Here is a 24,585-nt window from a genome sequence, read left to right on the forward strand (position 1 = left end):
AAAAGCTGACATTGATTTGTAGGAGTATGTAAGCAGAGATTATATATACTGAAAAATTCTCCAGTCCCTCAGGCATCTACACAGGCAATGTTGGGAAACAAAGCCACACTTTGGAGGAGTAAGGACACTGTGAGTCACCAAATGCTGTTCCTAGTCTTAAGGCATTCTTAGACAGGTCATTGCTATATGACCCCTAAAAAGAATATTGCAGGTAGAGCAAGTGAATATATTCTACTATATTTGGGATCTTGGTGGGGTTTTAAAACTAAAAGATTTTTTTTAATGACCCAGAGATGATTATGGCTATATTTCTGATTTTCAGACAAGAAATCCAGATTGTAACATGGTATGTTTATATTTGTCTCCCTGTGATAAGTTTTTAATGTATTCTATTGTACAGCATAACTCTTCCAATGGGAGATCAAACCAATTTCTTCTTTGGGTAGGACCTAGTCCTCCTTCCCAATAAATAAAAGCTTCAGAATACTAAAACATTCTTGCAAATCAATGCTGCATACACAAAAATCATTATTTCAGCTGCAGCAGGGGGAAAGAGGCAGGAGTAACATCAGTTGCGTAGAAAAGCAGCATGTAATTCTGTGACACTGAAAGTTTCATGAGAAGGTCAGAGGAAAACTAGAAAATGTTCCATGGTCCAGGCAGAAAATTGTACCTTTGTCTCCATACAGATTCCTGAGAAGCAATGTCTTCTGGCCCTGAAGTTCATTGTGAACGTCAGCCCAAGCCACGGTTTTTCAGCCAGGTTTGAATCAGAGAGGTGTGTGTGGTTTTGCCGCAAAACCACGAGGCAATACAAGTTTGGGGATATTCTACCAAACCTAAGCTAAAGTTTATCTGAGCAGAGCCATGTGAACTCAGCTCCCACCTGCCTGGTGGGTTTCACTGCAAACTCATCACAGAGCTCCAGCTGCAAAAGGAAACAGATTTCAGAGGCCAGTGTAAATCTTGGGGAGAAAATATTTTCTAGGAAATTAGTTGAAACATGCAGATGTACACCCAGAGCAGCACAACCTGAGAGAGAAAACAAACCACAGCTGTGGCTGGAAAACCCCCTGCCCTGTCGGCAGCACAGCTTTTCACATCACAGGAGCCAATGAACAAGTGCTGGAGTGTTCTCACTGCTCAGACATGTGCAACCTGGACCCTTCGCTGGGCTTATTGTTCCCTTGCAAAAGGCCCATTTAGAGCAAGCCCAGCAAGCCTGAGAGGGGAAGGAGGACAATGGCAATCTCTCCCATTCAGCAGCACAGGCCTAGGAAATATTTGCTACTCCAGGAGAGCAGCAGAGGCGCCTTTTCAAAGCTCCCTTTGCTGGGAGGTGAGTGACAGCTGAATCACAGTGCTGCTTTCCAAGAGCCAGACCTCAGTAGCACTGCCAAGAGTGGCCCGTTGTATTCAGAGCCCCGACACAGCTGCAGTTACTGGGAGGTCCTGCCATTGTCCTCCCCCAGCAGAAAGATGTTTCTGTCCCCCCTTCACAGACCTCCATCGCTGCCCAGTACAGGCAGGCTGAATGAAAATGTCAGCAGCAAGCACGGAGCAGATGTGAAGGGACCATGCTCTCTGACCTGGATTCACCCATCACGTGGGCTAACGCTGTTCGATTGAGAACCGCTTTGTGAGACAAGCTCAGGGGGATGGGACGCTGCCACCCCCAGCAGCCCGAGCACAGGGCACAGATCTGACCAGCTCAGGAACGGGCCTTCGGGCCAGACTGAGAGAAATTCTGCCAGGGAGTCACCCAGGGAGAGATCAGCACCATAAGAGCTTTGCAGGAATGGGCACTCAGAGTATACTGAAAACTGTCCTCATCTAATCCCACCCTTAAATTCTGCACAGTACCCATGGGTCACAGCTAATACCCCTCTTCTGAACAGTGACTGTAGTTTCAAGTCCAAGCTTTAGTAGAAATAAAACCAATAAAACCCAAAAGTTTTAGAAAGCATTAATAATATAATGTCTCCTGGAAGTATGGCAAACAGTTTGTGATACCATTCTGCCTCCAGAATAGTAAAAGAAAGTTTATTCGAAGCAAACAAAAAAATAAAAGTTAAAATAACTAGTGTAGCTTCACAGTCCAAAGTAAATAAGATGCAGAAAAAGCAGAGCTGAATAAACTAAGAGAAAAATGCCACAGATGTTCAAAACAAATTTTAAGCAAATTTTGTCCCCATTATGTTTGTGACACTTCTTCAGTAAATGCTAGAACTGCAATTCATTAGCTCAGTGCTCACGGTGAGATCTTAAATATTCATCAGAAGCACATCCAAGTGCCTGCCTACACAAAGACTCATCCCTGGCCTGTCCCCATGCCCCAGCAGAGCACTCACCGCCTGGGACCTGCCACGGCTGCAGCCAAACATATGGGCACAGAGCTACAGCCACTGAGGAGAGCACCAAACAGCACGACCGTGGCTGCGTAAGAGAAGGAAAGGGAAGGGAAGGGAAAAGACTTGGGAGGTCTGTCAACAGGGCAAGCAGTGTGGTCCAAGGGGGATTTCACTTCATTTGGGAAACAACAGGACACTTACGGAAGGGCCTGTGTTCCTGGGGATAGTACAGGAGAGCAGCTGCTTTACACTGTCAGCCAGATCAGAGAGAAGTCTGCATCCAAGGGCTGGATGTGAGCCAGGTGTACTAAATGACTACAGAGATACCTAAGATACAGGGATGGCAATCTCTCACCAGGTTTGAAATGCAGATGAGGGTCTGCAGAAAGGGCAGCAACACAAATATCTTGGAGCTGAGAAACGCCAACTTTGAAGGGAAATGAGACAAAGCTGAAGGAAATTGGCTGGGATTCAATAAAGCCTGAGAAATGCACAATGGAAAGAGTTTAATGCAGTCAGAAATTACATTAAAACAATTCTGCTTTTCTGCTTTACAGCATTTTTTGCCTCATCAGAATTATTTTCTTGTCTCTCTTGATCAGTGGCAGAAGCCAAAATTTCACAAGGAAGAAGTCTCATTGTCAAAGTACTAAAAACGTGGGATCCATGGGATCCTCGACTCCTCTCATCCAAGGACGAAGGACCAGAGCAAGGCAAAGCCGGCGCAGAGCGTGGGTGCGGGAAAGCCTCGGCAGTTCGTACGTGCCCGGAAGGGCTCTAGGTGTGCAGCAGGAATGGCCGCTCTGTCAAACAGCTCCCGGCAGGAAGGTCAGTGCCGCGAGTGACAGAATAAAACTGGAGGGAAGGAGCAACTTCTTACCCGCACTTCAAAGCAAACAAAGTGCCAGTACAGACAGCACAATGGGGCCATTGAAACCGGAGAGTGATAATGGGAGAGGAGGCAGCACCATACAGCTTAAAACCAAAGCAGATTCTTTCCAGAACTCACTCCCAGAGGCATTACAAACTGAAGGGAAAAACAAGAGAGTAAAAATAGATTCAACTCTGATCCACAGTAATTGCACAACAGGGATAATAGGGATCTCAGAGGTGGAGATCGTGAAGTGGCAGGATTTTAGAAATTAAAACTGTGAGCACCAAGAATTAAAGCAGAACTTGATGAATCTGGAAACTACAACCAAAAATGCTGCTTCAGCTCTGGGCTGGCTGGGACCTTTCTATAAGTTCAAGAAAAGGGCCTTCAAGGATTCCTTCTGCCTTGACAAACACCCCCTTATAAGGAAAGTGGGGTGTGTGCAGTTTATATGCAGCCACTAAACCCCAGGAGAGGGAAAACCATTCTGCCCCTGCCCCTGGCTGTAAACAGAGCAGACATGAAGCCTCCACCTCTGTCTTCTCCCCAGCTTCGTAGTTATTCTGATAAACTACTGTTTTCCAGCCCAGCAGGATTCTTCCAGCTCTCAGTTCCAGGGGGAGCTCATACTGAACAAACGACGTGTGCTCCAACTTTAAAAGCTTGCTCTTCCCATGTATCTGTCTCTGTCCTGATTTTATCTGCCTCAAAGGGCAAGAAAATTTTGACTAACAGAAAGCAATTAAAATGAGAGACTACTCAACACTTGAATTTGTTCCAATTTACTGAGTCCTAAGTAGGTTAGCCATGGTGAGCAGGAGGCCCAGCCCGTGTGGCTGGGGCACAGAGGGGTGCAGAGCATCAGCGCTGCTGCACACCTGGGGAGTGGCTGTTGGACCCCAGCCCAGGGACAGCGCCACAGCCTGCAGTTCCTGAGCACGTTCTCTTCTCCGTCTCTTGCCAAGGAATTGCCAGTGTCCTCACCTCCCAGGGGAGGGCAGACCAGTTCCACAGAGCCTGGGCAAGTGCTGAGTGCAGCTCCTTTTTTCTGTGCATAACAGCAGGTTTGGAACAGGGGTAATCACAGCCACTTTTATGTGCTAAAAAATAGTGACTCACTCTTCCTCCCCAAACCAACCACGTGATGGAGAGAAGAGATATACTTTGTTTTCTCTTTCTTTGCCTTCTGGTTTGTGGTCCATTTGCTGAATTCATTTCAAGTTTTAAAACGTTCTCACAAAACCACAAAGATTAGAAATTATCTTTCATAATATAAGAGCTCAAATTGAACAAAAAGCCATTTCTTTCAGCATCTGGAAGAAAAAAAAAATCCATCAAAAACTGCAGAACTTAGTCACACTATCAACAGGATGCAGTGAGCCCTCTTCTAGCAATCCCAGCATGATCTGAGCACCTTGTTCCCAATAACAGTTCTGCCTCAGGAATAGCTAGGCAAAGTCAGAGAGCAAATCTGCTCTCACTGCTGCCTCTACCCAAGACCCTGAGGAACAGAAGCATGCCTTTTCTTGATTGACAGTTCTCTCACACCTGTAAGAAAATATTTCCAATATTACACGTACTGCTATTTAAAGAGAATCTCCAATCTTTCTGCATTTACAGCAGGAGCACAAGCCTGATGAAGAATGGAGCACTGGGTCTCTCTCAATGTCACACTAAATTTATACAGACCTCAGAGTAGAGGCATATGTCATTTTTCTCTGATTAACACATTTCAAATGGGATCTAGACAAGTCTGATGGAGAGACAGGGTTTGGAGGTAAATGAGGTGGTTTTGATTCGAACCCTGGCTTCCATCAAAATGCTGTGGTCTGCTTAGAATGTCTGCAGACATCATTTTACAAGGCACATTTACACAAAATCCCTGGGGGTTTTAAACACTGACTTGCAGCAGGACCCAAACTAGAAACTGTGCAACCAGACTGCCTGGAGCAGTTTGCCTGCATCCCCAGAAGATGCTGAGGTGCAGTGGCTGTGCCACACCATGCAGGTTGCTGGCAAGAGCAGGCACTGACTCTGTACTCCCACCACAGAACCTGCTCTGCCTCACTCAGACATGGGGATTTGCTCTTTCAGGATATTCTACAGTGCCTTAGGACTAGATTTCTGAAAGCAAACCCTTGGCCTTGTTGCTGGCTTTAAGCTCCACTGCAGCTACCCTAGAGGAAATGTTTCCTTCATCCTGGCCCCTGGAGCAATGCCCAATGCACGAGGCAGCATCTCCTGTATTTTAACTGTCTAGTAAATCCTTCAAATGCTTCTGGCTCACAGATCAAGCATTCAAACTAGCCTTGTCCTAGGGTAACAAGCTACCCCAGTGTATAAAGAGCAATGGTTTATGCTTTTCTATCTGAGCAAACAAGAGAACAGTAGCAGAATGTCACCATTCTTAGCTAATTTGTCACTTCAAGCAAGAACAGGGCTTTTATCTCTTCCTTTTCATTACAACATGGTGAGACAAACATTTGATATCAGTAAGTAACTAAGCTGGCTGCAGAGGACAAACAAATAGCTGCAGACGGTTGTTTGGTAAGTGATGAGCCTTTTTGGGCTCGATCACCACCTGTAGGCAAGCTTTGATTCAGACATGAGATCATGGAGGAGAAAGTCAGGCATAAAGCAGACATGCATGAGAGCAGCACCTCATCTCTTCTGGTACCTGGGACAGCAAACAAGTGCAACTCCTGTAAACGCCAGTGGGGGAAGGGGCAGAGGACATTTCTCCAATGCAGCTTTTTTTTCTACCCAAATTAATATGTATTCTTTGTACAGGTGCTCCTCCCTATTCCCACCCAAGCACACAGAGTGCACTGTGTGATATCAGCAGTGCAAAGGCTGCTCCAAATAAACAATTTCATGTCACTAGAGACAGTATCTTTCTCACCTGTGTATGCACATGAGCACACGCCAGATCACCAGCCTGAAAAGCCTCTCCTTGGCACAGGAGACTTAGTGGCAGCAACGCAACAGCTTTGCTCTCATTCACAAAGCCAGGAGGAAAATTACTTGAACCATAAGCTGCTGAATCTGTACAGTGTGGAGAATTTGGTTCTGCTTCAGGAAAGTGCAGCCAGGCTGAGATGCTGCTGAGGCCAGGAAGGAACCTCAGTGCGTCAGCCTGGCACGGCAGGACTGTGTAGGGAGCTGGCTCCTGGCCCTGGAGGGCTGTACCTGACACAAATGTTTCCAAATTCCGACTCCAGTCCGGGATTCTTTGGCCTGACAGCATGTTTCACCTTTAAGCGAAGCTCAAATGTCAGACAGCCGCTAAGCCAAAGGGGAGCGGAGCCGTGAACAGCACCAGCACGGCAGCGGGTGAAGGGGTGAAGGGGGGAGCGGCTGGCGGCTCTCACTGCGCTGCCGCCAGTCCAGCGGGAGCGGCAGCAGCGCCTGAACCAGGCGGGTTTAACCGGGGTGCTTGGGACTCCAATATCAAACCTAGTAGCCGCTAGATGGCAAACTCACAGCCCGAACTGCGCACACTGACCGCCAGGCTCCTCCAGGGCTCTGAAATCAAGGGTGCCAAAAGCCAGCGGGAGGGCGGGGACGCGCGGCTGACACACACCAAGCACGACTGGTTCGTTCCTTCACCAGGTTCAGTCTCTCCGCGTGTTTCTGTCCCACCACTAAACTGCACAAAGATGAGCTGTAAGCGTGCTGCCAACTGTGTAAACCAGCTCCTGGTGTTAATGTGGAGGTCGAAACATCCCAGGCACAGCTATGGCAGAAGGGACAAAACAAGATTCCAACACATCCACTAAAAACATATTGCTTAAGCCAGAAAAAAAATCCTGCAGCCTGCAAATAACATGGCTAAAGAAGCCCAGATTGCAGATGATGTATTATTCATTGCTAACATCTCTGTAAGCCTCCAGCCAATCTCGTTTTCTCAGTGCTGGCTGCAGGAGACGTGGGGGCACTATGTAAATCAGCAATATCTTGCAAATGACTGTTACATAGTAGCTGCGTGGCTCTGAAAAGAAAATAATTGCATGGTAGCCAAAGCTCTACACAAGCAATTGTCTTTGTCTAGCAAAGTGGCCATTTGTATTTTATCTCAGCCTGTTATTATCCTGAATCAGTTCTTGAGCAAAGATCTAAGCTAGACTGGGTAAAGCACTCCTCACTCATTACATGCCAATATTTTTTCTAAGTAGAAGTCCTTTCCAGGAGCTGGAGTCACAGCAATGGGCACTGCAATGTGCAGGGGGTCTGCAAAACGTCTGGGTCACACTGAGCCAAAATTCCACCCAAGATGCTGAAGGCAGCTGCCTACCCCACACCCAGAGAGATGGATAGCCAAAACTGCTGGACATCTGCAGGAATACAAAGGCAGCAATGCAATTGTAATTTTACAGAAAGCTCTGAACTTCTCCTTCAGCTGCAAGGGGAAACATCCCTTGCTTCAAGAATAATAGAAAATAGATACATTTTTATTTTGTGTCCACAAAACCTGTGATTTTACCATGCTGCTGTACAGGCACAACAAACTCTGAGGCAGTTCATTTCCCTTGTATGCTGTAGCACAGTGTTACAGACTGTAACACAGAGCTGATGACAACAAATTTCATTTTCATGCCAATTCAAGTTAATGCTCCCCAATAGGGTTGTTTGTGCATTCAAAGTAGCAGCAGTGCTGTGTACCCAGACTCAAAAGCTCTTTTAATCTGTAATTACTTTCAGAATTTCAGGAAAGAATAAATCCTGCAAACATTACTGAAAATATTTTCCTCACGTGATGATACTATTTCATGCCCCTTAGCAAATTCAGCCAAAATATAGTGGATCCTACTGATCCCTGGTTTTGAGAGTGCAAAGTCTGTCACCAGAAGAATTAATTTCCAAGATTACACTTTCCTAGAACTTATCAATACATTTTGCACCATCAGTGCTCAATTAGAGAAACTCCAGTAGATCAGGGGATCACCACAGGCAAGGTGTGCTTTGGTTGTGACACCCACAATGACTTTCTGCTCCTTGTGACTGTGAATCGCTCCAGAAAAAGATATTTTCATTGATCCACTTTCCAAGAATCCAAACTGAGGTACTCTGAGGTCCATTCATATGGTTCATCCATATATACCCTCTCTGCTTTGCCTTTTTCAATTACATGGATTTACACTGGAACATTTCTCCTGAAAGTGTGCTAACCAACAACACATTGCTCCCTTTTGCTATCCTGATTCTGGTGTTTCACTCATTTCCATCCGCTCCTTTAAATTGTTGACCCATCTCATGACGTGTCCATTATAACCAACATATTTGATCAGTATGTTGCAAATCTGAGCACTGCACTTGCCCATTTAATGAGCAATATTTTAGACTTTTTCCAAACTTCCTGTCACCAGCATTAGCTAACACACGAACGATCCAGACAGACTCTTTTGTTCTGAGCAGCTGTGCTGTAAAACAAGCTGAGTATCTCTGTGGTCACAAACTGCTCTCCAAGGTCTCCCCATCCCCAGTCTGCCATATGTTGCCCCTATAGCTTGCACAAACTCTCATTTCCTCTCTATCCTGTTGCATTTCATTTGGTTTCACTAAAGCACACCCCAGCATCCAAAAGCCTGGCTGTTCATGGTGCTCTGTGCTCTGCTCTGTTTTGCAAAGGGCACACAGCTTTTTGGTGTAGATCTTTACATGGCCTCTCTCTCAACTTCTCTGGTTTTTAGGTTTTCAAACCCTTCTGTGAGCCTTGCAGCCCACTCCACTGGAGCACTGTGAGCACTGGAGGTGCCACATCCAAAGCATCCAAGAGTGTTGGGTGGTTGCACTGCAGTGGGGCTATCTCAGGTCAAAACCAGGAAATCAAAGATACTTAGATAAGGAAAACCACACCATTTAGCTACCAAACAAACACAATACCCAGCTCATCCATAACTGTGGAGAGAAAGGCCTGTGCCAAGAGCAGATTTTGAGAAAAGCAGGGAGAACCTCAGGCTGAAAGCAGCGGTTTGGAAAGGCAGAGGCTCTGCTGTATAGACATCATGTGCCCTTCCCAAGGGGAGAGTTTGTGTCCTCAGTGGGTTCCTGGAGCAGTTGCAGTAACACGACATAGCAGCAACGCTGAGATTGAAGAAACATTCACAATCTCTTGAGCTCTGAACACAAAGAGGAGCTGCTTTAGCTCTTCTTGGTTTCCACTTTGGAGGCCAGTGAGACATGAAGATGTGTCAAGCATCATGCTGGAAGGATGCTAATGTGTACGTATAACCAGTCTGACGGGCAGCCCCGCCACCCGCAGGCTTGCTCAGCTCCGAAGGGGCTCCTCCCCCGGCAGTCCGGCCCCAGCAGCTGCTGGAGTTCGCTCACTGCGGAGGGCGAGCATTTGAGTGGCAGCGCTGCACTGCTGCACCTGCAGCCTGCAGCCCATGCACGTGTATTTCTGTCTGGACGGGGCCGTGTGAGGGCCGTTCCCCGGCCGTGGCCCCGCTGGCTGCACTCTGCACTCAGCAGAACTTAGGAAGCACCGTCCCTGCTCCAGGAGACACTCCCGAAGTCAGCAGAGCTCAGTCAAAATGTCGTTTCCCCTACTTCCCCTGCATCCCGCTGGGGGACAGCACATTCTCCATTTGCCTGAACAATCTTACTGAGCTGCAAGCATCAGCAGCACTAAATTCTGCTCTTTTTTGGGAAGGAGCCAAGACTGCCAATGTAAAGCACAGGATGTGATTTCCTGCCCCTCCTGGAAAAGGAAGCTACAGTCCAAAAGGTAGAGAAAGAACTATTAATCCAAGAACAACCATTTTAATGTGGATGATCACATGATGCAGCTGCAGAAATACCAGTTCAATTCAAACAGAACTTGTAATGTACTAAACATGCAGGACTCGTGATACAGAAAAGGAGATACCAGATCCGGGTGCCAAGAAGAGGAACTACTGTTCACAGTCTCTTGAGGAAAGATGCCTCCAGGACCACTGCTCTTCTGACAGAACTCTTTAATCAAGAAAATACCAAAAAAAAACCATTAAAAACTAGTGGAGATTCTCTACAGACTCTCCTACAGCTCTACTTTATACTGTGTATATGAGCCGATTAGCAGCAAGGTGCTGGGCTCCTTGGGAAAGGAAAAGCTTATGGAGTGAAAAGAAAACCAATGAACAGCCCCAGCAGGTTTACTTTTGCACAGGCTTTAAAAGAGATGGAGAAATAAGCAGTGCTATTGAGTTGGTGCAGAGATGGCCTGTATAATTCCAGTAGCTACTGCCTGCTTAAGCACAATGAAATAGGATGAATAAAAACCCTAATGTGGCTGACTCACCCTCATTACCCAACAGCCTAAAATGGGGGGGTGGTCTTCTGAGGAGATCAGAAAGTGTATTTTCAGATATCTGAAAGTGTGAGGGCATATGGATTATGCAGCCCAAACCACGAGTGCCCATTATTTTCCATCTGTATGGCTATAAGAACTCTCCTCTGTACAACTACTTTTGTTTTCAGTGTCTGCAACCATTTTGCAAAAGACTGACAGACACGTGTGTGCAGACACACACCCTGTGCTGTCATGGGGACTTGCCTTCTGTTATTTCTCACTACAGTTTTCCTCAGCCTAAAATAAAAGCATGTTATGTGCAAAAAACCATAACACAAGAGTGTTTCTTTGCCTATGAACACTATATTCATAGATCGATATTAAAACCCTTCACACTTATTTTCACTGCCTACTTCAGTTGAACTTAGCAATTCCAGTGTATCTTGAAAGAGTGCTGAACAGCTGCAAACTAGCCAATGGCTCACATTCCCACAGATGGTGTTAAGAGTCCAAAGCTCTTCACGTTTGACTGTGGGATATGAACAGGTCAAATAAGAAAGTTACTCTGTCTGGGATCAAGGTTTCACAATCCTTGCAGACTGTTACTTGTTTTTACACTTCTTTGATTTTATGCTGTTCACTTGGAAACTGTGACATTACAGGGGTTTCTGTAGAAGTAGCTCAAGGCCAATCAGCCCAGAGCCCATTGTCTGTGTAAGTTCAGGTACGTCCCAACTTTTTAGCCTCTCTGCTGATTGCTTAAAGGTAAGGTCTGAAGTGATGTTTGCAGTGCTAATCTGACAGGTGTCCAGAGAAATGCATCAGCCTACACTGTGATCAAAGGGTGGGATTAGGAGCTCGGGCCCATAAACTCCAGATCTGCTCCGTATTGCTCACTGTGCTTTGCCAGATTCCCTACCCTCATTTTCAAGGTCAGAGACACACGGTGCATTTCCTGGGTTGGGGAGGAGGAGGATGTACCTGGCTGGCTCTGGCAGGCATCGTCTGCTGTGGCCGTGCTCAGTGTCACGTGGAAGGTAAGGCTGCCAGCCCTACAACCAGCACCCCTGCAGCTGCCTCCAGCTTGCAGCTCATAGTGTGAGTGGCCAGTCCAAGGACAGCCAGTGACAACAGAGATCACTCTGGAGAAGGCAAAGGAATGATGACAAACAGAGTAACTCGCTCTTGCTTGTGATTAGTAGCACCAGAAAGGATGTTACTAAGGCCAGAAAAACCAAAAAGCAGGGCACCATTTTGGAGACAAAATGACTGCCTGCATGTATATATGAGAGTAAGAGAGAAAACGTGAGGCAAGGGGGAGAAGAACTGGAGGAAGCACTAGGCAATTTTTCCAAAGCCCTGCCTCTCACAGAGGAGTAGGTCACCCCCTCCACAAACTGTTCAAGCAGTTGTGGCCTTCAGTGAAAAGTGTCACCTTCCAAACTGAAGGAAAGAGGTAAGCACAGATGCAGAACAAGATCTGGTGCTGACTGAGTCCTTCCCCAATGCCTGCAACTCACCCATCCCATCTTGTGTTGGTCTGCTCTGGACACCTACAGCACAGAGCTCACGTGAGTGGATTCCCACTCAGGGCTCTCCCCAAGGTGCAGAAAGACAAGGATTATCTAATCACATCTGTATAGAATATATCTGCATTGCAGCAGAATGGGCAATCTCAGTGCTTTCCAGTGGTATTCAGAGAGTCTTTCTTCGTGTGAGCTCCCAGAATTAATCACCAGTGTATGAATTTGGCTTCCCATCCCTTTCCCCAGCTGACAGGAATTGATGGCACCAACTGCCGTCACCATGAGAAATAAGTGATTCCTTCACTAGCATGGCAGACATATGCCAGCTAGGAAGAGAAGATCTGATCATCAGACTTGCTTGTTTTGGCTTTTCAATGCACAAAAGGCTGTTTTTCTCAGAATTAGGGTGACTGCGACAATCTGTTTTTAGACAGAGTTAGAACCACAAGATAAAAGAGGCAGAAATCTTCTCATCTGCATATTTATCATCAAAATGCAGCAACTGCATAATTTAAGCTTAGTGTTAAAAATATTGTATGTATATTTTAAGGTTTTCCTACTCAGGTGAAAAGGAGACATGCTTTCACTAAGGAGGTTAATTATTTTCTAATGGTGTGAAAACAACAGAAAAAAAAGGAATCAAAAGGAATTTTTTTACCCTTCCCCCTACCCTGAGGCATGATAGAGAGGTATCTCTGTCCATATCCTTCACAAATACACACAGTGAACTGACTCAGAACAATAGAGTGGAGGATGAGCTGGTAACCAGGGTGCCACTGAGCCCCACGACAGTCTGGACACTGGCACAAAGGTGCAGGTGACAGGACACTTGTAGAGAGAGCAGGAACATCCTCTCAGCTATTAGACCTTTCAGATGAGAACAGACACACTTCCACAGCAGGGAGTGGGCACAAAGTACCTGGAGGGCTCTGCCAGAGGACAGGAGGGTCCAAAGGTGCCACCCAGCTGGATGAGCACTGCACCCAACTGCCTCCTCTGCAGAGGCAGAGCACAGCTGAGCTCAGGCTGCCCTGGATCACCCTCTCCACCCCATGCCATGCACCCTTAGGGAGAGGGCAGGGGTGCTCTTCACTAGGCCAAACCCTGCAGGCATGAATGAACCAAACACAAGCTACCTGTGTGGTACTCAGCAGTACCGTGGCAGTTTCCTTATGGCTCCTCCCTATCTCTGTGTCCACATGGAGTCTGTATTCCCTGTGGAGCTGAGGTGACTGCCCTAGCTGTGCATTACATCCCTCTTCTTAGGAGGAGGACTTCTTGACCCAGAGGTGCCATGGTTTATTGGCTTCCCACTGTCTCCCTCCTTAATAGAGACAGTTCTTATGTGACCTCTGCTGCAGTCCATGCAGACGTGCGATGCTCCAGACAGGACCTCACTTTCCCACTAGGAAGCATCCTGTCCTCTCCAGCACTGCCCAGGAACCCCATGGCACAATCAGTCACTGCTCTGAAATGTCTCTGGGAGCTTGGCAGCCCCTCCAGCGCAGCAGAACGGGCTGGCCAGCCGGCCATCTGCTGCTCCCCCAGCTGACACAGCTTTCCCATGCTCTCTGCTGGCTGCCTTTGCGTCCTCACACAGCCACACCATCCCCTCCGCTCTGACAGGCCCATCCCTCAGATCCCATCTCTGCAAGTACCTGATATGCACATGTGCTTAAAGAGACACGTTGGAAGGGCAGTGCATGACAACACACCGCAATCTGAAGACAGCCTATCAAACCAATAAATCCCCCCTCGCTCCCCAACAGCTGTAGCCCAATTAAACTCAACAGTTCACAGGTGTTCATGTAATGACTTTAACACAAAAAAAGCACCGCTCCCTTTAGGGGCCTTTAAAAAAATTTAGAGCTCTTTAAATTTTATATACCAACAACATCAAACCAAAGTAGGAAATAATAAAGCAGGAAAGGAGATAGAGCAAAGAAAATACACAGTGTCAGCATCAGCAACAGCCTAATTAAACAATAGCCAACAGGAAAATGCACATTCTGCTCACCCAGCCATAGTCCTTCTGGAGTTGTGCTGGATGCAAAAGCAGTTTCCTTATATTCCTTTCAGCATGGCTGCACCGGGCCTCTCCATTCATGCAGTCCCTCAGCCTCCCCAGAACAGAGCTGTGAATGAGCTCTCACTAGCAGAGCCAGGGCCTGCAGCTATCACTTCTCTCCAACGCTTTGCCTCCCTCCCCACCACGAGGTCGAGCCTGGGTTGGTCTCTCTGGTGTGCAGGGGAGGCAGAGCTGCTCACCTCTGGAAGTGACTAATGACCTCACTATGTCACATGGCCTTGCAGCACACGTTGGCTGATCCAGGGAGCCCTGGGGAAGCTGACACCATGGCTGGTCAGGTTGTCTGCACCATCTGTTTGCTGTGTGCCAGCAGCAGGCTCTTGCTAGGTGCCTCCTTGTTCCTGGGTTTCCTTGCACCTGGCTGGCAGTTCTGGCCACAGCATCGTCATTTGCTTTTGTAGTTTTCCCACTGCTAGCAGGTGTTCTCTCTCCTTCTCACTCACCTTCATCCCCCTCGTTCCCACAGACCTGCAGGCATGAGCCCCCAGCAACGTCAGGATCACAGCTAGGAGCTGCCACCTCTACTCACTGCGGGAGGGATGAGGAAACAGGAAACCCAGGGAAGGCTGGAAAAGAACCAATTCTTGTGGGACTCTGCAAGGGTCTGAAGAGGCAAAGAGTTTGCCATGCCTCAGCTTTGGGGGAAATCCAGTTCAGGCTTGTTACTGCCCCTGTTTTGATTATGTGTTTGTTTCCCGTAGTGAAATACTGAAGCCAAAGTGAATCTGACGCTTCTGCTTTGAAGCAATCCTGGTTTCAGCTCTTCATTCTTATATAAAAACATGAGGTCCTTATAAAAGAACATTGATGTCCAAAAGACATTTTTAAGAGGGGCAGTGAAAAGATACTGCTCTATTATAAGCCAGAAGGTTCTGGGAGGGGAAATCAGTTTCTTTCCATCTTAGGGAAACCAGAGACCCTAAGAAAGTGAAATATTTTGAGGCTTCAAAAATCATGTTACAATGCCAGAACAGTGCAGAAGAAACCTTTCCCAGAGTCTCTAAACAGGGAAAAGGCTATCTTGGCAGACCTGTGAAGCCAGGAATTTCGACAGGAGCAAAGGGGAAGCCATCATCCATCCTCTCTGCTTAGTGGGACTGCAAAATGTGATCTCCCTACACAAAGGAGATTCATAGAGCAGTATGGAGGTCTGTGCTGCCCACATATCTCATTCATGCACCTACAGCACCTAGCACACAGGGCCCAACCTGGGAGATTCCTTTGGGAATTACTGCAATATAAATAGTAAATAAGTATGAATAATTATGTGAGGATGATAACCAGTGATTTAGCTATGAAAAGGCCCCAGGATGCAAGTGCTAATCTCCTGAGATACTTAGCCATCCTTTCAAGATGCATGAAGACATATAAGTAGGCTAATTACAAAGGAAAATGTCTCTTGTATATAAATCTCATCTAAATTCAGAAGTGATGCAAAAAACAAACTGAGAAGATACCCAGGAAAAGTTCAATAATGTTGCTGGGAAAGGTTAATTTTTAGAGATTTTTTTTAAGACAACCCAGAAGATCCCTAAATACAAAAATAGTTAAATCTTATATAGCAACTGTAAGTATCACACCAGAAAGGCACTCTAAAATGAATAGAACTATTGAACTGTGGAAGCATCATGGCAAAAAACCACAATTTCATTTTCTTAGTTTAGTTTCAATTTATAATTCACACAAGTAGCTTAAACACGTCGATTTGAGATCAAAACAGAACTTCAGGTTACATAGCATCTGTTCTATAGGAGGGTGCTGTGTGCACTGAGATAATTTTAGATGAATGTGTTATAAACAAGATCTGTGGAACATTGCAGAGTAGCAAGTTTTGAGAGAGAAAAACATACAGTTTAAATGCATAAATTGTTTAGAATGTTTAGCATGTGGTTGTAAAGCGATCAACCAAGTGATCTGTTTTCCAGAGTAGGACAGCTTGCACAGATGAAACAGCCACTTCCTCGGTACTTAATGTAAGACTCACTGAACACTCAGAGGAACAGCTTCTCACTCTGCAAACGTGGTGATCCTAAAGCCAGGTTTTAGCCACTGCTTTTGCTCTTTCCCAACACCTCCCCAAGCTGTGTATCTAGAAATGTAAATTAGATGAACATTGTATATTTCCTTATAGTTCTTTTTTCTGCTATGGGAAAAAGAACACGTGTATGTGTAACACAGGAATTTCTGACATACTGTGCATCATTTCATGGATACAAAAGTACTCTACATTCCAGCTCATCCTTCAGTCAAAACTAGAAGCAAATTCATGATAATGGTGTAGTTTTGGTCAGAAAAGGCATTTCATATGCTAATGCAAATGATGATGTATGAAAATATTTCTTCTTTTAGAAAAAAAAATCTGAGATTTAAAAAAATGGTGTAAAACAACCTACAAAATAGAAGACAAAATCCATTCAGTTGGTAATGATAATCCTCTACAGGCTGCAGTGGAACATTTCCCTGAAACGTCTCCTCCTGTACTCAGTTATTTATGGTTTGCTTTCCAGCCTGGCTGCAGCAACTGATACCCTGCACAGAATCAGCACCAGAAGGAAAGCAGCTTCCCCAGAGACAGCCACACCTTCAGGCATCCCTTACCAAGCCATCACCAGGCACTACAGGAGCCCCATCCTGCTGTGGTGCTCCTGATGAGCTCCAGGTCCCACCAGACCCAGGGCCTGTGGGGAGCAGCTCACGGGGTGCCTTGCTCAGCTCAACACCTGGATCACGTGGCTCTGGAGATCTGCTCAGGTCTGACACACTGCACAAGTTCTCACCTGAGTGAGACCTGTGCTGAACTGTCACATCACCTCAAGCAGGTGTTTGCAGGGACCCTCTGGCTCAGGGATCAGGCTGTGGTGAGGGTAAGTTGCCCATCTGCTGTTTGCACTGGCTGCTCACATGGCACGCTGTGACCTCTTCCCACTCTTCTCCAGACACCAGCCGCTTCCATACATCCATCTTCTTGCATATTGAGCCAGTGCGCTGTCACTCCCAAAGTTTATATTTAAATAAGCCCTTCTGTTGAACTCGAATTAAATATAGCCCTGTTGAATCTGATACCATGAGAGAACCAAGGCTGGAGGCAAGAGAGAATGAGAAGGAGATCACAACTGAATAAATACATTTAAAGCTGCGAAGTTAACACCCGGCTGCACGTCTGACTCCAACGCACACTTGGGGTCGTTTCTTTTCAGTTCAGCTGTAGTATTAGTTGCAGTGAGGTCACCCTCATATGTCCTTCTGCTTTATGTCTCTTCCTAGGCAGACACACACAAATCTTCAAATTTTACAGACAAAATGAAAATTCAGACCAACATTTGTCTCCCTGACCTGTCAGCACTTACAGCGGTGTCTGAGGGACTGAGGTACAAGAGGGCAAGTCAGAACCTCTGAAAAGGCAGGTGTCTCAGGACTAATTTTGGAGCCTACTGACAACAATAACAATCAGCTCTTAGTTAATCTCAGAGAGCAACAACAAAGCCTGCGGCAGCCTGTGCTGCAATTCCAGCCAAGGGCTCATTCTGGGCTCTCTCCTAGTGTAGATGGCCCTGCCAGCCAGTTTTCAAACAATGCTTAAAATGTGGTCTGGGGAGAGTGGCCTGGGTGGCTGGACCTGAGAAAGGATCAGAACTCAGTGTATGCATATTAGTAAAAATGTAATTAAGGAGCCTAGGCATAAAAAGAAAGACCAGAAAATGTGTTCATAGCAGTAAAGGAGGCAACTTGTACCATTGTGGTAAGAAAGTTCACAAGAAAGTAATACAATAAAGATAAAAACTAGATCTCCAGGCCTGTGAGACTCAGCTGTTCAAATCCAGTAGGTTGTGTCCTTAATGCCTAAAACTTTTCATTAGGCTTCAGGATGAACAGCTTCTAGCAGCAGAAGAGATTTCATCCAGGTCAGTCAGCCACAAAAAGACTCATCAGTCATCACATGATAACCCTGACTGAATCATCTATATATATTTAAGATACCAGTCCCATTAGTTGCACTGTAAGGAACCAAGCCAAGTTGTTCCTATTTCTGTCCCAGTATCCTAAAAGCTAATCCTAAAAACTAGTCCAGGTCTCCTTTGCTGTGGCTGACTGACTTCCCTTACAGCTACTCGTTGTCTTTGACAGCGATGAAATCCACTACGCCCAGTTCCAAACTGGGCTGGGGTGAGGAGCAGTGGAGAGAAAAGCATGTGGAGTGAACCAGCTGGGCTGGCAAGAGTTAAAGCTGCTGTGACTCCTGGTGCCTATGGCCTGTCTGCAGCACGGATAAAACACTGTGTGGAAACATAGGATAGGCAAGCCCTGCTTTGTCCGCATGCAATCTCTTCAATTATTTTTTGTGTTGTGTATTTTACAAAGGATAAATCAGGGAACATTTCAAGAAATGTTTTCTCATTCTAAAACTTATCAAAATATTGCTGACACTGATCCATGGCTGGGAATGTCATTCCTGAATAAACATGATGTCATTCTCATTCCATTCATATTTCTCCCGGACAGCTGCTGTCAGCCTCAGTGAAGAAAAATGCCACCTCACCGGTGACAGCTGCCACTTGAGGTACTTTGTATATCAGCCTCCATAGGAGTAAAAAAAAAAAAAAAGAGTCAGTCAGGCACATGCTATTTAAAGTCTGTTGCATCTTGATGAGAAATGCAAAAGTTAATATGGGGCAGGTTGGTCTGTGTCAAAAGTCTGGACAATGAAGAATAAGGAACTTTTCTGGTCTCACCTTCCTAAGAAGCAAAGCTCAGGCAAGGCCCTCACACCTGTGCTGTATTTGCTTTAAAATAAATTTATATTCTTATAAATTCTATCACAGCAAAACTAATGAAACAATCATAGCAATCCCAGAACAGTTTGGGTTGGAAAACATCTTAAAAACCATCTTGTTCCCCGCCCATGCTGTGGCCAGGGACCAGGTCACTCCAAGGCCCATCCAGCCTGGACTTGAACACTTGCAGGGATGAGGAATCAACTATTTCAGCTCCAGAACTGGAACTTCCCCAATCACATTTGCAATTTGTTGGCACCCAGCTCTCCTGCAATTGCTGTAGGAATTGTTCTGGGCTGGGGTAGCTCTCCAGTTGCTTTCCAAGCATGGAGACAGACAATCCCTGCCCCAAAGAACAGCCCAGACTAAATCTGTTTTCTGTTCCTTCTGGCCTCCAACTTGCGCTGCTGCTTCAGTGTCAAAGGGGCAGATGTATAATCTGGGAAGCTTTCCAGATGCATCTTGAGCAAAGCAAAGCATTGTGAATCACTGGTACTAAGCAGGATCTTTCCATCTGTCACAGTACCCCTGGCAGCACTCACCATGCACTCACAGTACACACAGGAAGACAAGCACCTCATGGAGGGGACACCAGCATCTACCAGCGCCAGATTCTCAAAGAACAAATAAATAAGCGCTCTTGTCATGCACGCTGTGGTTTTCATCACACAGACTGTGCCCCAGCAGCACTACTCTGTCCCCCAAAAGAATGGCAGCAAACCAGGGCAGGAGTACCTTTGTAGCCATAAATGTTGCATTAATAAGTTTCTTTCTAGTACTGGGCCATCACTTTAACTTTTATTACTTCTCCTGTCCCATAAATGCTCTCAGGTGCTCTTCCAAGGAATCTGAGCAGATTGCCAAACAGAGAAGAATGACAATGACATGGCCTCTGGCTCTCCCCTGAAACAGCAGCTTTTCTGTCATCCCCTGGAAATGCTCCAGTTTCTTTACAGCTCTGGAAACGTGGCTCAAGCAAGGTTGCCAACACATGTTCCTCTGTGTCAGACATGACTCTGATTCTGGAGCTGTGAGGAGCCTGTCAGCTATCATTCTGCCAGGAATACCATAGCCCTGGCTCCTCTGCTTTCAAATTCAGTCTGCGTTAGGTTGAGTAAGAAGAGCTGACAGGTATCTGAAAAAACAATAGCAGTTCTTGCTTTAATTTGCATGCCTAGCCTTGAAATCCTCTGCCACTAACTCAAGTGGGCAGTGGGAAAAAAACAAGTGAAATATAATGATGCAATTCACATAACTTCACAAAGAGAACATCTCTGCACCTAACCTCACACTTTCCAATGTTCTGGTGCAGATTTGTTGTGTGAAAGCATCAGAAAGTAAGTGGATATCCAGCATGCTGGAGTCACCTGCTCAAAATGAGGCTTACTGAGTCTCCTGACAGGCTGTCCCACTCTCTGGATTTCAGAGTGACATGTCACTAGTCCTTTCTTTAACCTGATCAACCCCAACTCCTAAGCACCCCTGACCCTGCTGGGCTTGGCTCCAGAACTGTCCCACACAAAGCTGCTCTGGCACTTAAAAGACAGAAAGAAAACCTCCGTGCAGGCTTTTTTTTGTGTGCTGTCTCTGCCTGGACATAGAGGTCCTCTGCTTCTTGCCCAGCTCTTCCTGACAGCCAGTATGCAGGTGCCTGCCCTGTGCCTGCCCTGTGCCTGCACGGCCGGGCAGCACCCGCACACCCTGGGCAGCACCCACACACCTCACACAGCACCCACACACCCTGGGCAGCATCCACACACCTCACACAGCACCCACACCTCACACAGCACCCACACCTCACACAGCACCCACACACCTCACACAGCACCCACACCTCACACAGCACCCACACACCTCACACAGCACCCACACACCTCACACAGCACCCACACCTCACACAGCACCCGCACACCCTGGGCAGCACCCACACACCTCACGCAGCACCCACACACCCTGGGCAGCATCCACACACCTCACACAGCACCCACACCTCACACAGCACCCACACACCTCACACAGCACCCACACCTCACACAGCACCCACACACCTCACACAGCACCCGCACACCCTGGGCAGCACCCACACACCTCACACAGCACCCACACCTCACACAGCACCCACACACCTCACACAGCACCCACACACCTCACACAGCACCCGCACACCCTGGGCAGCTGAGCCCTGCACCTGCCAGCATTGCTGGCCCCTCACACCTTGTGGCGAGAGGGAAACAAGGAGCGCTAGCCAGCACCTCCACATGAAACACAGCCAAAGTGCAGAGCCGGTACAGGACTTACACAAACCGATACATGACTTACACAAACCCTTGTTTTAAATCAGCACTGAAGTACAGCTGAACTCTGCTCCACGGCAAAGCCCTCCATGCCCACAGCCCTGCTCGCACTGTCGTCTGCCGGCCTGGCAGCTGCCGATCTCCACGAGGCTCAGGTGTGACACACACCAAACCCCATGTCCCTCTTAATAAAGGTCCGTGAGCCTGCCAGCCCGAGTTCCAGGCGCCTGGGCATCCTCAGCCAGGCCTCCATGGCCTCCGCCTGCTCCGCGCAGGGCCGAGCCCACCTTGGGGAGCCACCGAGCATCCACGCACATACACCTCCAGCCGCTTTCCCCTCCAGCCTTACCTGGTGTCGGCTTCTGGGCGCTGTTTCCTCACATGGTGCCACCGTAGGCCGCCTGCTGCTCCTCTGGGCGCCCGCGGCACGGCCCTGCCGTGCCCTCCGTGGCACGGGCGTGCGCCTCAGGGCACAGCGCAGGGCTGGCGCCTCACGGAGGTTCCCGCCACTGCGGCCGCGCGAGGGGTCCCTGCGCTCAAGCGAGTTCTGGGATTTCCTCCCCTTGAGGATAAATTAGTCCCTTTGCAGAGGCCACGGCCTCACCCAAAGCCCCTCGCACCTGAGCAATGCCGCGGCTTCCTCCCGGCAGCCCCTCAGGTCCCGAACGCCGTGGGACGCCTCTTCTCGGAACTCGGCGGCCTCACCAGCCCGGCGTCACCTCAGGAATGGCGCCCACGGCCCCGCTGCAGCCGCTGTGGGCACCCTGTGTGGGCAACGGCTGCCGGCCCACCCCGGCTCCTCACAGCGGGACCCGCTGCGGCGCCAGAACCCTCCGGCACCTTCCGCAGGGCAGGGCTGGAACCCTGCGGGGCGGCGGCGCTGGAGGAGCCGCTGCCCTCACGGGCACGGCCGGCCGGGGCGGCGGCGTGTGGGAGGCGCGGCGGTGCTGTGGGAGCGGAGCGGGGCCCGCCGCTCCCGGCCCCGCATCGCGCTCTGCCCCGGGGGCGCCCGCAACGGCCGCCCCAGCACCGAGTCCTGAGGGAGGGACAGGGCTCCCTCCATCCGCGAGCAACACGGGGCCTGCAAGCCTCAACAAAGGAAAGCTCTAGAAAGGAGTTAATTAAAGAGTTCCAGTTCCCTTCAACGCAGCCCCTGGTCCTTTGTGAGCACAAAACGAAGCCTGGGCATTCCCACTGCTAATTATGAATAAGTTGAACAGTTCTTTGATATTGCTGCTGTGGTTCAGGCTGGTGCCATATAGTGCAAATAACACCCACATAAAACCTCCGGTGTGTTGGCTGCAGCTTCTTCCCTGTTCTGGTCATTTACATTGTGTTTTGTTTATGTACGTTTTGTTTTGTTCATTGACTTTGTTTTCTGGTCAGTTACATATGTTCTGTTCATGTCAGTTGCTTGCAAATTTCAGCATCAGTCTATGTATTTGTGGAACTAAAGCTGTAACTGTTTTCTCCAGAAAATTCTTAAAATTGCTCCAGGTGAAGTTAGCCCTGTACTGGCAACAGAGAAATTACAAAGATTTTTTTTCTTGTAAAAGGTTCCTGTATTTTTCCCTTAGCCAAGTGATTCTGCAGGTGGCACACGTGCAAACCCGTGAAGGCTGTGGCTGCAGCACGTGTTCTGTCTCTGGCCAAGGCTCACCAGAGGCTCTCACAGCTCTGGCTGTTCCAGCGCAGAGCCAAGTGCTGTGAGCGGCTTCTCGGGGATGTGTGGCCATGGGGGAAGCAGCTGCAGAGCTCAGGAACATGGACTGCTCTTCCAGAGCTGCCTCTGCTCCAGGGCTTACTGAGACATGCTCTGAGCGCTGAAATATGCGGCCACCTGCCAGAAAGGGTGGGCAGGTGATGGCGGGTCACACTAACGCTGCCCCTCGCCGCTCCGTGCCAGGGCACCCAGCACTGCTGGCTAATGCCAGGTCTGTATGGGATGTGCAATTAGACACGGTGCCAGTGGCCTGAGCTGGAGGTCAGCTCAGCTCACACGGTCAGTGTCACAAAAAAAACAGCATCCTGGACTTTAGTTGCACTAAATGTTGCAAACACATGCTAACTGTCAGCTCCTCCGCAGGCTGCGTGGAACAGCGGGCGAGAAAACCGTGTCACAAACAGGAGAATCTGGAGCTGTTTTCTCAGTGCCATCGCCCTCAGGACTCGCCCCTTGCAGCCAGACTTGTCAGTTTGCTACAGAGGCTGACCAAGGGCACGGCTCGTGTTGGACATTGATTTCCCCCGAAATTCCCCATGAGAACCCCAGGAGCAGCTGTAAGATGTTCCTCAGGTCTGCTCCAGAGAGGTGACACTGTCCAGCTGTCCACAGGCCACTCTGGGCCTGACCTTGCCAGCTCTGCTAATCAGGGCCAGCTGCCACCAGCCCCCAGCGTGAGGATCCCACTGGAGCAGTAAGGGAAGCAGAGAAAGGTATCTGTGCAGGGGAACGACTGCTTCAAACAGGGACAAAATCAGAAAGCAGAAAATTAGAGCTTCAACCATAAAGTTCAAAGAACACAGGGAAAAAAGCATGAAAAATAATTTTGACACTTTGAAGTAGAACTCAATTGTTCCATTAAACTGTATTTTTAATAAAAAATAACAATAACAGCATTCCAAATATCTATTTTATAAGCTTTACTAATGTATATTTTTTTAATACATGTCAGAAATTCTTACTTGAGGCAAATGCAATATTTATAGAAAGCAAGAGACTTCAAAACAGCTCCAGAGACTTTAAGCTCTCGATTTATTCACAGATTTAGAATAACTCAGGAATACAAAATGACAAAATGTACATTTTTTATATTGTTTACTAATGTATTGTCTCTTGTCCCTGATCCGTCATTTTCCTGACTGGAGGAAACACATTCAGCTTCTTCACTCCCTTTAATGCTACACAATTCTGGAGGGAAATATTCCCATTTGGTGAAAATCTATCACAATTCTGTCTTGCGGAATATCACTCCCAGAGAATTATGTGAAGATCATTAATAAATACATTTTTGCAATGACAATCATTTCTTCTTTGGTCATGATTTGTATCTATTATTCGCTGCAGCCTCTCCAGTTCCCAGAGAAAGTGCTGGTGAGAGTGAGGAATGGCAGAGGCAGCAGAGCTCCGGATGAAACCAGAAGGGAGGTTCTCCAGTGGCTATAAAGGCAACGAGATGCTGGGTGAGTAAAGCCCCGGCAGTCCGCAGAGTCTGCACAGTCCCCGCGCTGTGCTGGGCCCGGAGCAGGAGCGCGGCAGTGCCGCTGCCGGGAGGTGCCGTCTGCCCCGAGGGACCGCAGCTCAGAGCACCGAGAGTCGCCTCCCCTGCCAGGGCCCGCCCGCAGCCCCGGCCCGGCTGACACGGACAGCTGGCCAGGAGAGACAGAATAGTCCTCCTGTCACATT

General features: G+C 47.9%; 1 protein-coding gene across 1 annotated transcript in view; it reads right to left on the reverse strand.

Annotated features, from left to right (window-relative positions):
* NEK6 (NIMA related kinase 6) overlaps nt 1-22,795 on the reverse strand; it is a 123,197-nt gene extending 100,402 nt beyond the window's left edge. Inside the window, exon 1 of the mRNA XM_053961947.1 lies at nt 21,800-22,795. The gene's annotated coding sequence lies outside the window, so the exon portion shown is untranslated. The remainder of the gene's footprint in view (nt 1-21,799) is intronic.
* Nucleotides 22,796-24,585: the final 1,790 nt, after the last annotated feature.

Source organism: Vidua chalybeata, chromosome 21 (assembly GCF_026979565.1).
Source record: "Vidua chalybeata isolate OUT-0048 chromosome 21, bVidCha1 merged haplotype, whole genome shotgun sequence".
Classification (NCBI taxonomy): domain Eukaryota; kingdom Metazoa; phylum Chordata; class Aves; order Passeriformes; family Viduidae; genus Vidua; species Vidua chalybeata.